General features: G+C 50.3%; 1 protein-coding gene across 1 annotated transcript in view; it reads left to right on the top strand.

Annotated features, from left to right (window-relative positions):
* Positions 1-1,519: 1,519 nt before the first annotated feature.
* The window catches only part of GRB10 (growth factor receptor bound protein 10), a 160,367-nt gene continuing 151,318 nt past the window's right edge, over positions 1,520-10,568 (top strand). Inside the window, exon 1 of the mRNA XM_044920255.1 lies at positions 1,520-1,590. The gene's annotated coding sequence lies outside the window, so the exon portion shown is untranslated. The remainder of the gene's footprint in view (positions 1,591-10,568) is intronic.

The raw sequence follows: 10,568 nt of genomic DNA, 5'->3' as shown, positions 1-10,568 counted from the left end.
ACACCCTGATAATGCCTGGGTGGAGGGATGGCTAGGAGAGAGCAGGGTTTTTCTTTTTCTTTTTTTTTAAAGATTTATTTATTTGAGAGAGTGAGAATGAGAGAGAGAGAGAGAGCACATGAGAGGGGGGAGGGTCAGAGGCAGAAGCAGGCTCCTCGCTGAGCAGGGAGCCTGATGCGGGACTCGATCCAGGGACTCCAGGATCATGATCTGAGCCGAAGGCAGTCGCTTAACCAACTGAGCCACCCAGGTGTCCCATGAGAGCAGGGTTTTTCAAGCGGTGACCTCTGAACCTCCCCCAGGCCTTGCCCCGATCCATGAGACCTACTTGCAGAGCTGGGATCTGGAATCCCACATCTCGTAAAGCAGCCAGGTGATTCGTATGGGTCCACAGCTCGAGCAGGGATGCTTGGTTCAGAAGTCACCCCAGCTCAGGAGCAGTGTTCCGGGCTTGGGACCACCAGTTGGGTCAGAAACTTGGCAGCTCCCACCTGACAGAATTATTGCCTAATCAGAAGGTCAAGGGCAGAGCACTGGGGGTTGGCGGTAGGGCAGTCTGAGCCCTGTGGACCCTGGGGGTCTGGGAGAGCATGTGACAGGAGGCCCTTCTTGTTTCTGTGTTTTACCAGACTTAAAAAAAAATGCTGGCCCAGCCCCAGGGCTCCCCCAACCCCACCCACGCGGGCCACAGAAGCACGCCTGGCAGTTGACATGGCCACACATCACATCCAAAATCAACATGATGCACCGTATTTACTCCTATTTCATAGAATTCATGGGGTTGGAAATGACTCACCGAGTCCTAACCCCTCCCAAACCTTCCAAGTACCTGAACCCTTCCCACGAAGGCTTATTCTGATGGATTCGGTAAAAATATTCCCTGTCCCTCCTCCCACGTGGAGTGGGCTTTGTTCCTCCCCAGGCTGGTAGGGGCTGCATTAGGGGGACATGGGATGCAGTGACTCCCATTAGGGGGCCAGTAGGTGTGTACTTTGCTTCTCCTTTGCCTTTTGTCCTCTGTCTCCTGGAGGGAGTCCAGGACTGTCCAGAACTTTGCCGGTCTGTGGGGAGCTGAGCTCCAGATGCTCCCGGCTCTAGTCTTCTATCAGGGAGGGAAGGCCGTCCTGAGCGCATGGATGGGACCTCTAGGTCCCCGCCTGTGCTCTTCCTGCTCATCGCGGTTAACTTCTCTGCGGAATGGTGCTGGCCGCTCGGCTCTGGCTATTTGCCTTCACCGCCAAGGGCTGGAAGCTCTCAGCACCTGTTCGGGCGCTCAAGTGGGAGAAGGGCTGTGGGAGTGCTCTGGATGGGTTTGCATGAGGACCCTGGGAGCCACTCACCCAGCAGGTGCGTGCTGCCACCCCACTCCCCTGAGAATAGTGACGTCCCTGGAGGAAGGGACAGCGAGCAGAGGGGTGGCTCAACGATAAAGGAGTGACCCGAATGGATTTTACACTTGTTTTCCTGGAGGGAGCTGGCAAGCATCAGTATTGACAAAGGTTCAGGATTAACAGTGTCCGAAAACTGTACTCAAACTGGAACGTGCGCGTGAGTCGCCCGGGATCTCGGGACCAGGCCCCTTCTAGTTCGGTGAGTTGGAGCCGCGCTTCATGTGCTGAGGTCTTCGTACGTGTGTCCCATTCTCTATTTGGTTTCTTCTCTAAAAATCTCTGAAAAGGCTGCTTGACGCTGTGAGAGGAGAGCTCTTATTACTCATGCTATTACTTAATCTAGGGCATCTGCCGGAAATTTTTCAGCCGTTAGCCCTCCGTGATTGTAAATGGCATTCTTAAATGAAGCGTCCACACTTTACTCCATTATTAAATATTTGCCCAGAGTCCCACTTTGACATTTACTTGGATTCTGTGGGTTTTATTCGGTGGTTTCTCTTGTGTTTCTGATGAAAGAAAAAAGTTGGAAGCCTTTGGAATCTTGCAGGGTCTGGAAGCCCTACCTGTCTTCATCGTGCAGGATTTGTGTCCCATTGAGCTTGTAAGCCCTAGGGCCACAAGCAGTGGGAGAGCCCCCGCTGGTGTCCCTAGCCTGAGCTCTGCCCTCTGGGGGAAGCTAGGGCAGGGTTGTTGCTCCCCGTAAGGGCGGGTGACATGGGAGTAGCTTCTGTCTTACTCACTTGGGAGTCTGTTCTGTGTGGCAGGCTGCGCCCTGGGCACCTGCCCTTCTTCGTTCCACCTTTTGAAAAACTCCCCCACCGAAAGCTTTCCTGGGATCGTGGACCCTTTGGAATGTTTGTCTTCTTGCCTGTTCGTGTTGCTCAGCACAGACATTGATGGAGCCCATGGGGCTTTGGACGCTGTTCCTTTGTCAGCCTTTATCAAGAGTCTCCCGCGCTTGTGGTGATGTTGGACAGCCTTGTGCTTTCCCGAGGGCTAATAGACGCCGCAGAGCTAATATTCCTTGGCCAGATGCGCTTAGAAATGTCGGGGTAGATAAAGCTCGTTTCCCGTGGCAGAACTTTCAGAAAATTCAGTTCGACACTCCAAGGGGACGGTAAATTATGGTGGCTCCAAATTTGGTGTGGGGGGGTGGGGCACAATACACTTTTGGGCTGACTGCATCACAGGGCTAGTCTTTTATAGAGTTCTTTCTTTAAAAAAAAACAAAACCCAGCTTTATAGAGATATAATTCACATACTACACAGTTTACCCAATTAAATTTAAAGTGTACAAGTCAGTTACAATGAGTATATGCACAGATCTGTGCAATTAGTGTGTGTGTGTGTGTGTGTGTGGGTGTGTGGGTGTAGATACATGTAATATATATGATACCCAGTTACTATACTCACAGGTATGTGCAACTAGCATCAGTCAGTTTTATTTTATTTTATTTTTTTTAAGAAATTTTTTTATTTATTTAGAGCATGAGCAGGGAGAGGGAGAGGGAGAATCTCAAGCGGGCTCTATGCTGAGTGCAGAGCCTGTCCCCGGGCTTGATCCCATGACCCTGAGATCCTGACCTGAGCCGAAATCAACAGTTGATCGCTCAACCGACTGAGCCACCCAGGCTCTCCGAGCCACCAGTCAATTTTAGAACAATTCGAGACTTCACGAGGAAGCCTCTGCTCTCTGGTTATAATTCTCATTCCGTCACCCCCGCCACCCCTCAGCAACCACTAACCTATTTTCTGTCTCTATAGATTTCCCTGTTGGGGATATGTCTACGAATGGGTTCATATGCTATGTGGTTTTTGGCTTGGCTTCTTTCATTTAGTGTCATGTTTTCAAGATTCGTCCGTGTTCTGGCAGCTGTTAGTACTTCGTTCCTTTTTATGGCTGAACAATGTTCTCTTGTATGTATACACCATCTTTTTTGTTTATCCATTCAACTGCTGATAGGTATTTGGATTCTTCTTACCTTTTGACTTCTGCAAATAGTGCTTTTACAAACATCGGTATACAAGTACCTGTTTGAGTCCCTGCTTTCAGATTTTTTTTTTTTTTTTTTTTGGTGCATACCTAGATGCAGAATTGCAGGATCTTATAGTAATCCTGTTTTTAGTGTTTCTGAGGAACCGCTGTGCTGTTTTCCATAGTGGCTGCACCATTTTGCGTTCCCATCTGCAGTGGGCAAGTGTTCCAGTTTCTCCATGTCCTCATCAATACTTGATATTTCCCGATTCTTTATATTTCTGCAAAATATGTTGGTGGGATTTTGATGGGGAGAGCATTGTATCTGTAGGCTGTTTGGACAGTGCTATCAAGTCTTCCAATCCATGAACACGAGGTATATTGTCTTATTACGTCTCTTCTTTGTATTCTTTTTTCTTTTTTTTAAGATTTTATTATTTGAGAGTGAGCAAGAGAGAGAGCATGAGAGCGGGGAGGGACAGAGGGGGAGTGAGAAGCAGGCTCCCCACTGAGCAGGGAGCCTGACACGGGGCTTGATCCGAGGACCCCGAGATCATGACCTGAGCCGGGGGCAGATGCTTAACCGACTAAACCACCTAGGCACCCCTAGGTCTTCTTTGTATTCCTCTAGCAACATTTTATAGACTTCAGTGTTACAAGTCTTTCACCTTTGGTTAAATTTATTCCTAATTATTCTTGATGCTACTGTAAATGGAATTATTTTCTTAAATTTCATTTTTGGATCGTTCATTGTGTATAGAAAAACAACTTGAGGGCGCCTGGGTGGCTCAGATGGTTAAGCGTCTGCCTTCGGCTCAGGTCATGATCTCAGGGTCCTGGGATCGAGTCCCGCATCGGGCTCCCTGCTCCTTGGGAGCCTGCTTCTCCCTCTGCCTCTCTCTCTCTCTCTGTTTCTCATGAATAAATAAATAAAATCTTTAAAAAAAAAAAAAAAGAAAACTTGATATTTTTATCCTATAACCTTAATGAATTTATTATTTCATTCTAATAGTTTTGTGTGTATCTGCAAACTTTATAGAGTTTTCTGCATATAAAGTCCCATCATCTGGGAATAGAGATAACTTTAGTTTTTTCTTTCCGATTTGGATACCATGCATTTATTTTTCTTGCCTAATTGCTCTGGCTAGAGTTTCCAGTACTATGTTGAATAGAAATGATGAAAGCAGGCCTCCTTGACTTAGCCTTTTTTTTTTTTTAAAGATATTATTTATTTGAGAGAGAGAATGAGTGAGCAGGAGCTGGGGGGAGGGATGGGGGGAGGGAGAAGCAGGCTCCCACTGAGCAGGGAGCCCACTGTGGGGCTCGATCCCAGGACTCTGAGATCATGACCGGAGCCGAAGGCAGATGCTTAACTGACTGAGCCACCCAGGTGCCCCCTCCTTGACTTATTCTTGATCTTAGAGGGAAAGCTTTCACTCTATTGCTTTTGAGTCTGCTGTTAGTTGGGGATTTTTCATATGCGAAAAATTTTTTGATGGTTAGAGTTTCCTTTTGCTATCATCTGGATGTTTGGTGTCCTCCCAAAATTCATTATGTTGAAATCCTAGTAGGTGGGGGCCTTCAGGAGGTGATTAGGTCATGAGGGTGGAGCCCTCAGGAATGGGATTAGTGCTTTTGTAAAAGAGATCCCACAGAGCTCTCTCTAGCTTCTTCTGGCCTGTGAAGGTACAATGACAAGCCTGTGACCTGGAACAGAGCCCTCCCTCGATAATGCTGGTATGCTGCTCTTGGATTTCCAGCTTTCGGAACTGTGAACAATAAGTTTGTGTTCTTTATAAACTGCCCACCGTGTGGCACTTTGTCATAGTAGCCTGAACGGACCAAGACATCTTCTGTTCCTGGTTGAGTATAGCATGACAGAGTGATGAATTCTGTCAAGTGCTTTTTCTTCGTCAAGTGAGATGATCATGTCAGTTTTTTTCCATTTATTCTATTAATGTGGTATGTTCTCTTGATTGGTTTTTGTAGGTTGAACTTTCTCTGCATTTCTTGAATAAATCCCACTGGTCAGTTGTGTCATCCTTTTAATCTACTACCGAAGTCGGTTTACCAGCATTGCGTTTTGTTGAGGATTTTTGCATCAGCGTTCATCAGTGATACTGGTCTATAGTTTCCTTGGAGTGCGTATTTACTCATTTGACAGAGAAAGAGAGAGAGAGAACACAAGTGGGGGAGTGGCAGGCAGGAGGGAGCGGGAGAGGGAGAAGCGGGCTCCCCACTGAGCAGGGAGCCCGACACGGGACTCGATCCCAGGACCCTGAGATCATGACCAGAGCCGAAGGCAGACGCTTAACAACTGAGCCACCCAGGCGCCCCAATTGTTAAATCTTTTGGATGGATTGACCCTATCCTCAATATAGAATGTCCTTCTTTGTCTTTCTGAGAATTTTCACTTTAAGTACATTTTGACCAATGGTGGTATAGCTATCCCAACTCTCTTTTTGTCACTGTTAACATGAAATAATCTTTTTCCGTCTTTTCACTTGGAACCTGATTGTGTCTTTGGTTCTAAAGTGAGTCTCCTGGAAACAGCATATTGTTGGATTATGTGTCTTTATATTTTTCCATCCTGCCAATCTCTGCCTTTTGAGGATTTATTTACATTTACATTTACATTACATTTAAATTACTGATAATGGCCATTTTGCCAATCTTTGTGTGCTTGGGGGGGCCGTGTACATCTTACAGCTTGCTGTCCTTCGTTTCTCTAGAATCTTCTCTTATAACTATAAGTTACCATGCTTTAAGGAAGGCTGCCTCGATGTGAATGTTTGTAGAGTAAGTTATATTTAGAAGAACCTTTTACAAAGCACTGAAACTTGTATTGGTCGTTAACGGTGCTCTTGATAGCGTAGTCTTGCGGTTGCTATGCTGGATAGCAGAGAGGTGTTTGCATTTTCTAGCTGATTCCAGAAACTGCTTGGACAAGACATCCTGCTGCTGCTTGAGAAGGAGGGGGTGGTGGTGGATTCCTGGCACTGAGCTTACCTGGCTTGCCTCTGACCCTGCCTTTGACCCTCAGGACAACCCTGCAAGCGAGGGAGAGAGTCTTCCTTCTATGGATGGGGAAGTGGGAGACCTCCTGGTCACAGGCCTCATTCAGAGTCAAGCGGGCGTGAGTGGATGGAAGGGTTAGACTTGTCCTCACAGAGCTTTGGATCCCAAGTCCCATGTTCTTTGTTCCCCTGAGAAGGGAGAAGGGAGAGGTGGTGTGTTCCCACCAAAGGCCCACCTGCTTGAATGACGGGGGATGTGTGTGATAAGAGGAAGGACTTCATCCACGCATGTTGTTTCTTTGCTCAGCATTTTAAAGATTTTATTTATTTGAGAGAGAGAGAGAGCATGTGAGTGCATGAGCAGGGGCAGAGGGAGAGGGAGAAGCCGACTCCCCACTGAGCGGGGAGCCCCACACGAGGCTCGATCCCAGGACCTTGGGATCCTGACCTGAGCCAAAGGCAGACGCTTAACTGACTGAGCCACGCAGGCGTCCCACTCTCTGCATTTTAGATATCAAAGGCAAATTCATTTCACAGTGCCTGGCACATAGCAGGTCTTCAGCAAACACTTAATTTCCTTTCCCTGGGGGAGTTTTGTAGGAAAGATCCTGGGTACTTGACAGTCCCTGGTCTTGGATTCAGAATGATCTAGAAGCAGTGAGGTTCGGGAACACAGGCAATCCTGTTTTGCCCTGTGCTGTCACGTGGTAATCCATCTGCCTTTGCTCTCAGGTGTGGTGGCTGCCTCCTAGTTTTGAGTGTGGCCGCCAAGGCCTTGGGTTTGGAGTGGCCTTTTGGAGGCAGGGAACTGATCTTGTACCAGGCCTCGCACGATTGTACTCCTTTTTTATTTCTCTCAATGTTTGAGATCGTTGGACGGTTATGAAGGTGGAGGTCGTCACCTGAACGGATGTACGTCTGTGTGGCCATCTCACTTAGCCTCCGTTCCTTCTGGTGTCAAGTTTCGGGCACACACGTGCCACTTGAATTCATTTGACTTTTTAGGTACCTCTCAGGGTCTGTTTGGGCCTGCAGCGGAGAGCGCAGTAAGCTCGGGGCACTGGTGTCTTTCCCCTTGCACGGTAGCGCGTCCTTATGGATAGAAATAACAGGCATTACGAAGGCCCTTGCCCCATTTAGCAGAGTCAGTCTTACATTCTCAGGTCAGAAATAGATCCTCTTTTCCCTTAAGCGTGTGCTCAGTCCTGGGAGGTAATCCTGCAGCGGGCGAGAGAGTGGGGTGCTGTTTTCCCCGGGAGACACCGTGTCCCTCCCTGTCCCGCACAGCGTGTCCCTTCCGGCTGTGGGCTCTGGTCTCCCATGTTGGACAGTTTAAACCCAAGGAGAGCAGCAGCTGGGACCAACATTATGGAGAACGTGTCTGGGTGGAGATCTCTGCAGGTGCCCTGGGTGCCCTGAGTGCAGCGTCAAGTTCAGGCCCAGGTTTCTCACGGGAGAGGCGGAGGGCAGATGGTGACACTCTGCAGTGCAGGAGCCCCCGGGGAGGCTGCCCATCCTGCAGAACTCTGCTAGAAAACTGGAAATACTGGACGTGTGACATTTTCTCTCTGACTGTCCCTGTTTGGTGGCTTATTCAGGAGGCAGGGAAGAATGCTTCTGAATGCTTCCAGCTGTGCATCTTGCCAGAAACCCACAGGACAGGCCTTTGGGGAGCACAGTTGAGCAATTACTCTTCAGAGGTGACGACCCTTGGGCTCCCCACCTCGGATCTGCCCCCGCCCCCGCCCCCGAAGGGAGTGCCCTCATTTATTTTCATGGCCCTGTCTCAGGTGAACAGTTCTGAAACCCAGTATCATTGTTCATGAAATCTTTCCTGATTGACCGAGTCTCCGAGGGCTCTTATTCCCCAAGAGCCTTGGTTTGCTGTGTGAATGTGGTTGGTGGTGGTGCAGCCTGTCCTGGGGGCCTGTCCAAGCCCAAGTCCTGCGTGCCGGGGGAGGCCGCGGCCCCGGGGGCATCCCCCTTACCTCCTGGGGCTGCTCGGGCCATGGAGACTGTGGGCCTCACAAGTTTGCTCGCAGGACCCGCTTCACACCCTTAAAAGTGACTGGTGACCGTACAGAGCTTGTGTTTTTGTGACCGTGCATACTGATCTTTGCTGTTGCAGAAACAAAGACACATTTACAAAATATTTATTCCTCCATAAAAAGAAGAATAAATCGGGGTTGCCTGAGTGGCTCAGTCGTTAAGCGTCTGCCTTCAGCTCAGGTCATGATCCCAGGGTCCTGGGATCGAGCCCCGCGTCGGGCTCCCTACTCCGCGGGAAGCCTGCTTCTCCCTCTCCCGCTCCCCCTGCTTGTGTTCCCTCTCTTGCTGTGTCTCTCTGTCAAATAAATAAATAAAATCTTAAAAAAAAAAAGAACAATAAATCTGTCATATGTAAACATAAAGGCTATGTCTTAAGAAAAAAATAGCTGTGTTTTCAAATTAAAAATGTAATGAGAGTGTCGTCATTTTACATTTTGTAAATCCCTTTAAGATCCGGCTTAACAGAAGGTGCCTGGGTTCTAGAACCTGCTTCTGCATTCAGTCCCACGTCCTGTGGCCTCCAGGACACCCCAGCGTGCACTCGGGAGGGAGAGGCCCTGGGTTAGTATCCTGAAGGTGGTTTTGATGTTGCCCTTGGCATGTGAGGTCGGTCAAGGTCGGGGCTCCCGTGAGAGACTGCTGCAGGTGGAGATGCAGATGCAGGGTGTGGCAGGGGTGCTGGGATGCTGGGGCCTCTCCCTGGTGACGGCCCTGTGGCTCATCTCTGTGTCTCTCGTGTCCTCTGTGGTGTAGGGACACCGTGAAGATGGCCCCTCGTTGTTGAGCGCCAGATGAGGTGGGGAGCCCAGGTCTTCTGTCTTCCGGTGTATTCGTGTACTTTCCGGGGCTGCGATACGGATGCGGTGGGGAGATGCTAGTGCCCCCTCGATGTGCATTCACTGAGGGGTCAGCTTGGGAGTGGGATGTGGATAGAAGCTCTGTGCAGCCCAGGTCCAGGGCTGTGAGCCGTCGTGGCGAGGGGCTGGCTGCCCAGACCGTGGGGCAAAGCTCCTGGCCACCGTCCTGTTTCCCCACGGGAAACTCAAGTGTCTGCAGAGGAATCTGAGACGGGTATCACACTGAGCGCCCCCCAGAGCGCTTCGGAACAGGAGTGAGACCGGCACTTTGTCCTGGAGGCGCAGAAGGTAAGCTGACAGGGGAGAGGGGCAGAGTGACCCGGCTCTGTCCCTCCTCTGACCTGGCCGAGCTGCCCGCGGAAGGCCCGGGGCCCCCCAGCCTTAGCCAGCACTCAGACCAAGAGCCTCGGAGCCGGGGCGGGTGAAGCCAGCCAGGAGCTCACCGTGCGGATGGACAGACTCCAAGCAAAGGGTGACGTGGTCCTGGCTCTGCGACCTGTTTTTCTCTGTCAGCTTACACTTTTTATTCACAACGCATCTGATGCCAAATGTCAGCCCTCCAAGTCTCCACACACCAGCGGGGGTGTCCTGTAATTACGTGCGGTTCTGACCCTGCCCCCCCCCCCCCCCACAGGCCATAGGGCTCGAGACTGCGCCAGAAAGGGGCCCCCACTACAGATGCCAGCTGAATCCCAGGCCCCCATACTTCTGACCAGATGAATATAGGATGGGGATGCGACCCTCTTCTTAGTTTGATAGTTTGCTGGAATGGCTCCTGGAATTCAGGAAGGTACTTTACTTATATTTGTAGGTTTGGGATAAAGGCTACAACTCAGCAACGGCCAGATGGAAGAAACACATAGAGCAAGGTGTAGGTAAAGGGGGGCACGTGGACCTTCCATGTTCTCCCCGGGGGCTCCTAGCACCCCAAAGAGCTCACCCACCTTGAAGCTCCCTTCCACCCTAAAGGATGGGGTTTTGTGGAGGTTCCGGTAGGTAGGCACAGTTCATCAGCTCATTGGCCATTTGCAGTTAGCTCAGTCTCTAGCCCTGTCCCTTCCCGGGAGGTCACTCAGCCTGTAGCCCCTGCCCCTTCCCTGGAGGTCACTCAGCCTGTAGCCCCTGTCCCTTCCTCCCGGGAAGGGGCTTTGTCCCTTTCCCTCAGCCTCTAGCCCCTGTCCCCCTCTTTGTCCCTTTCCCTCAGCCTCTAGCCCCTGCCCCTTCCCGGGAGGTCACTCAGCCTCTAGCCCCTGCCCCTTCCCTGGAGGTCACTCAGCCT

Source organism: Neomonachus schauinslandi, chromosome 12 (assembly GCF_002201575.2).
Source record: "Neomonachus schauinslandi chromosome 12, ASM220157v2, whole genome shotgun sequence".
Classification (NCBI taxonomy): domain Eukaryota; kingdom Metazoa; phylum Chordata; class Mammalia; order Carnivora; family Phocidae; genus Neomonachus; species Neomonachus schauinslandi.
This window is presented reverse-complemented; position numbering and strand designations above follow the sequence as displayed.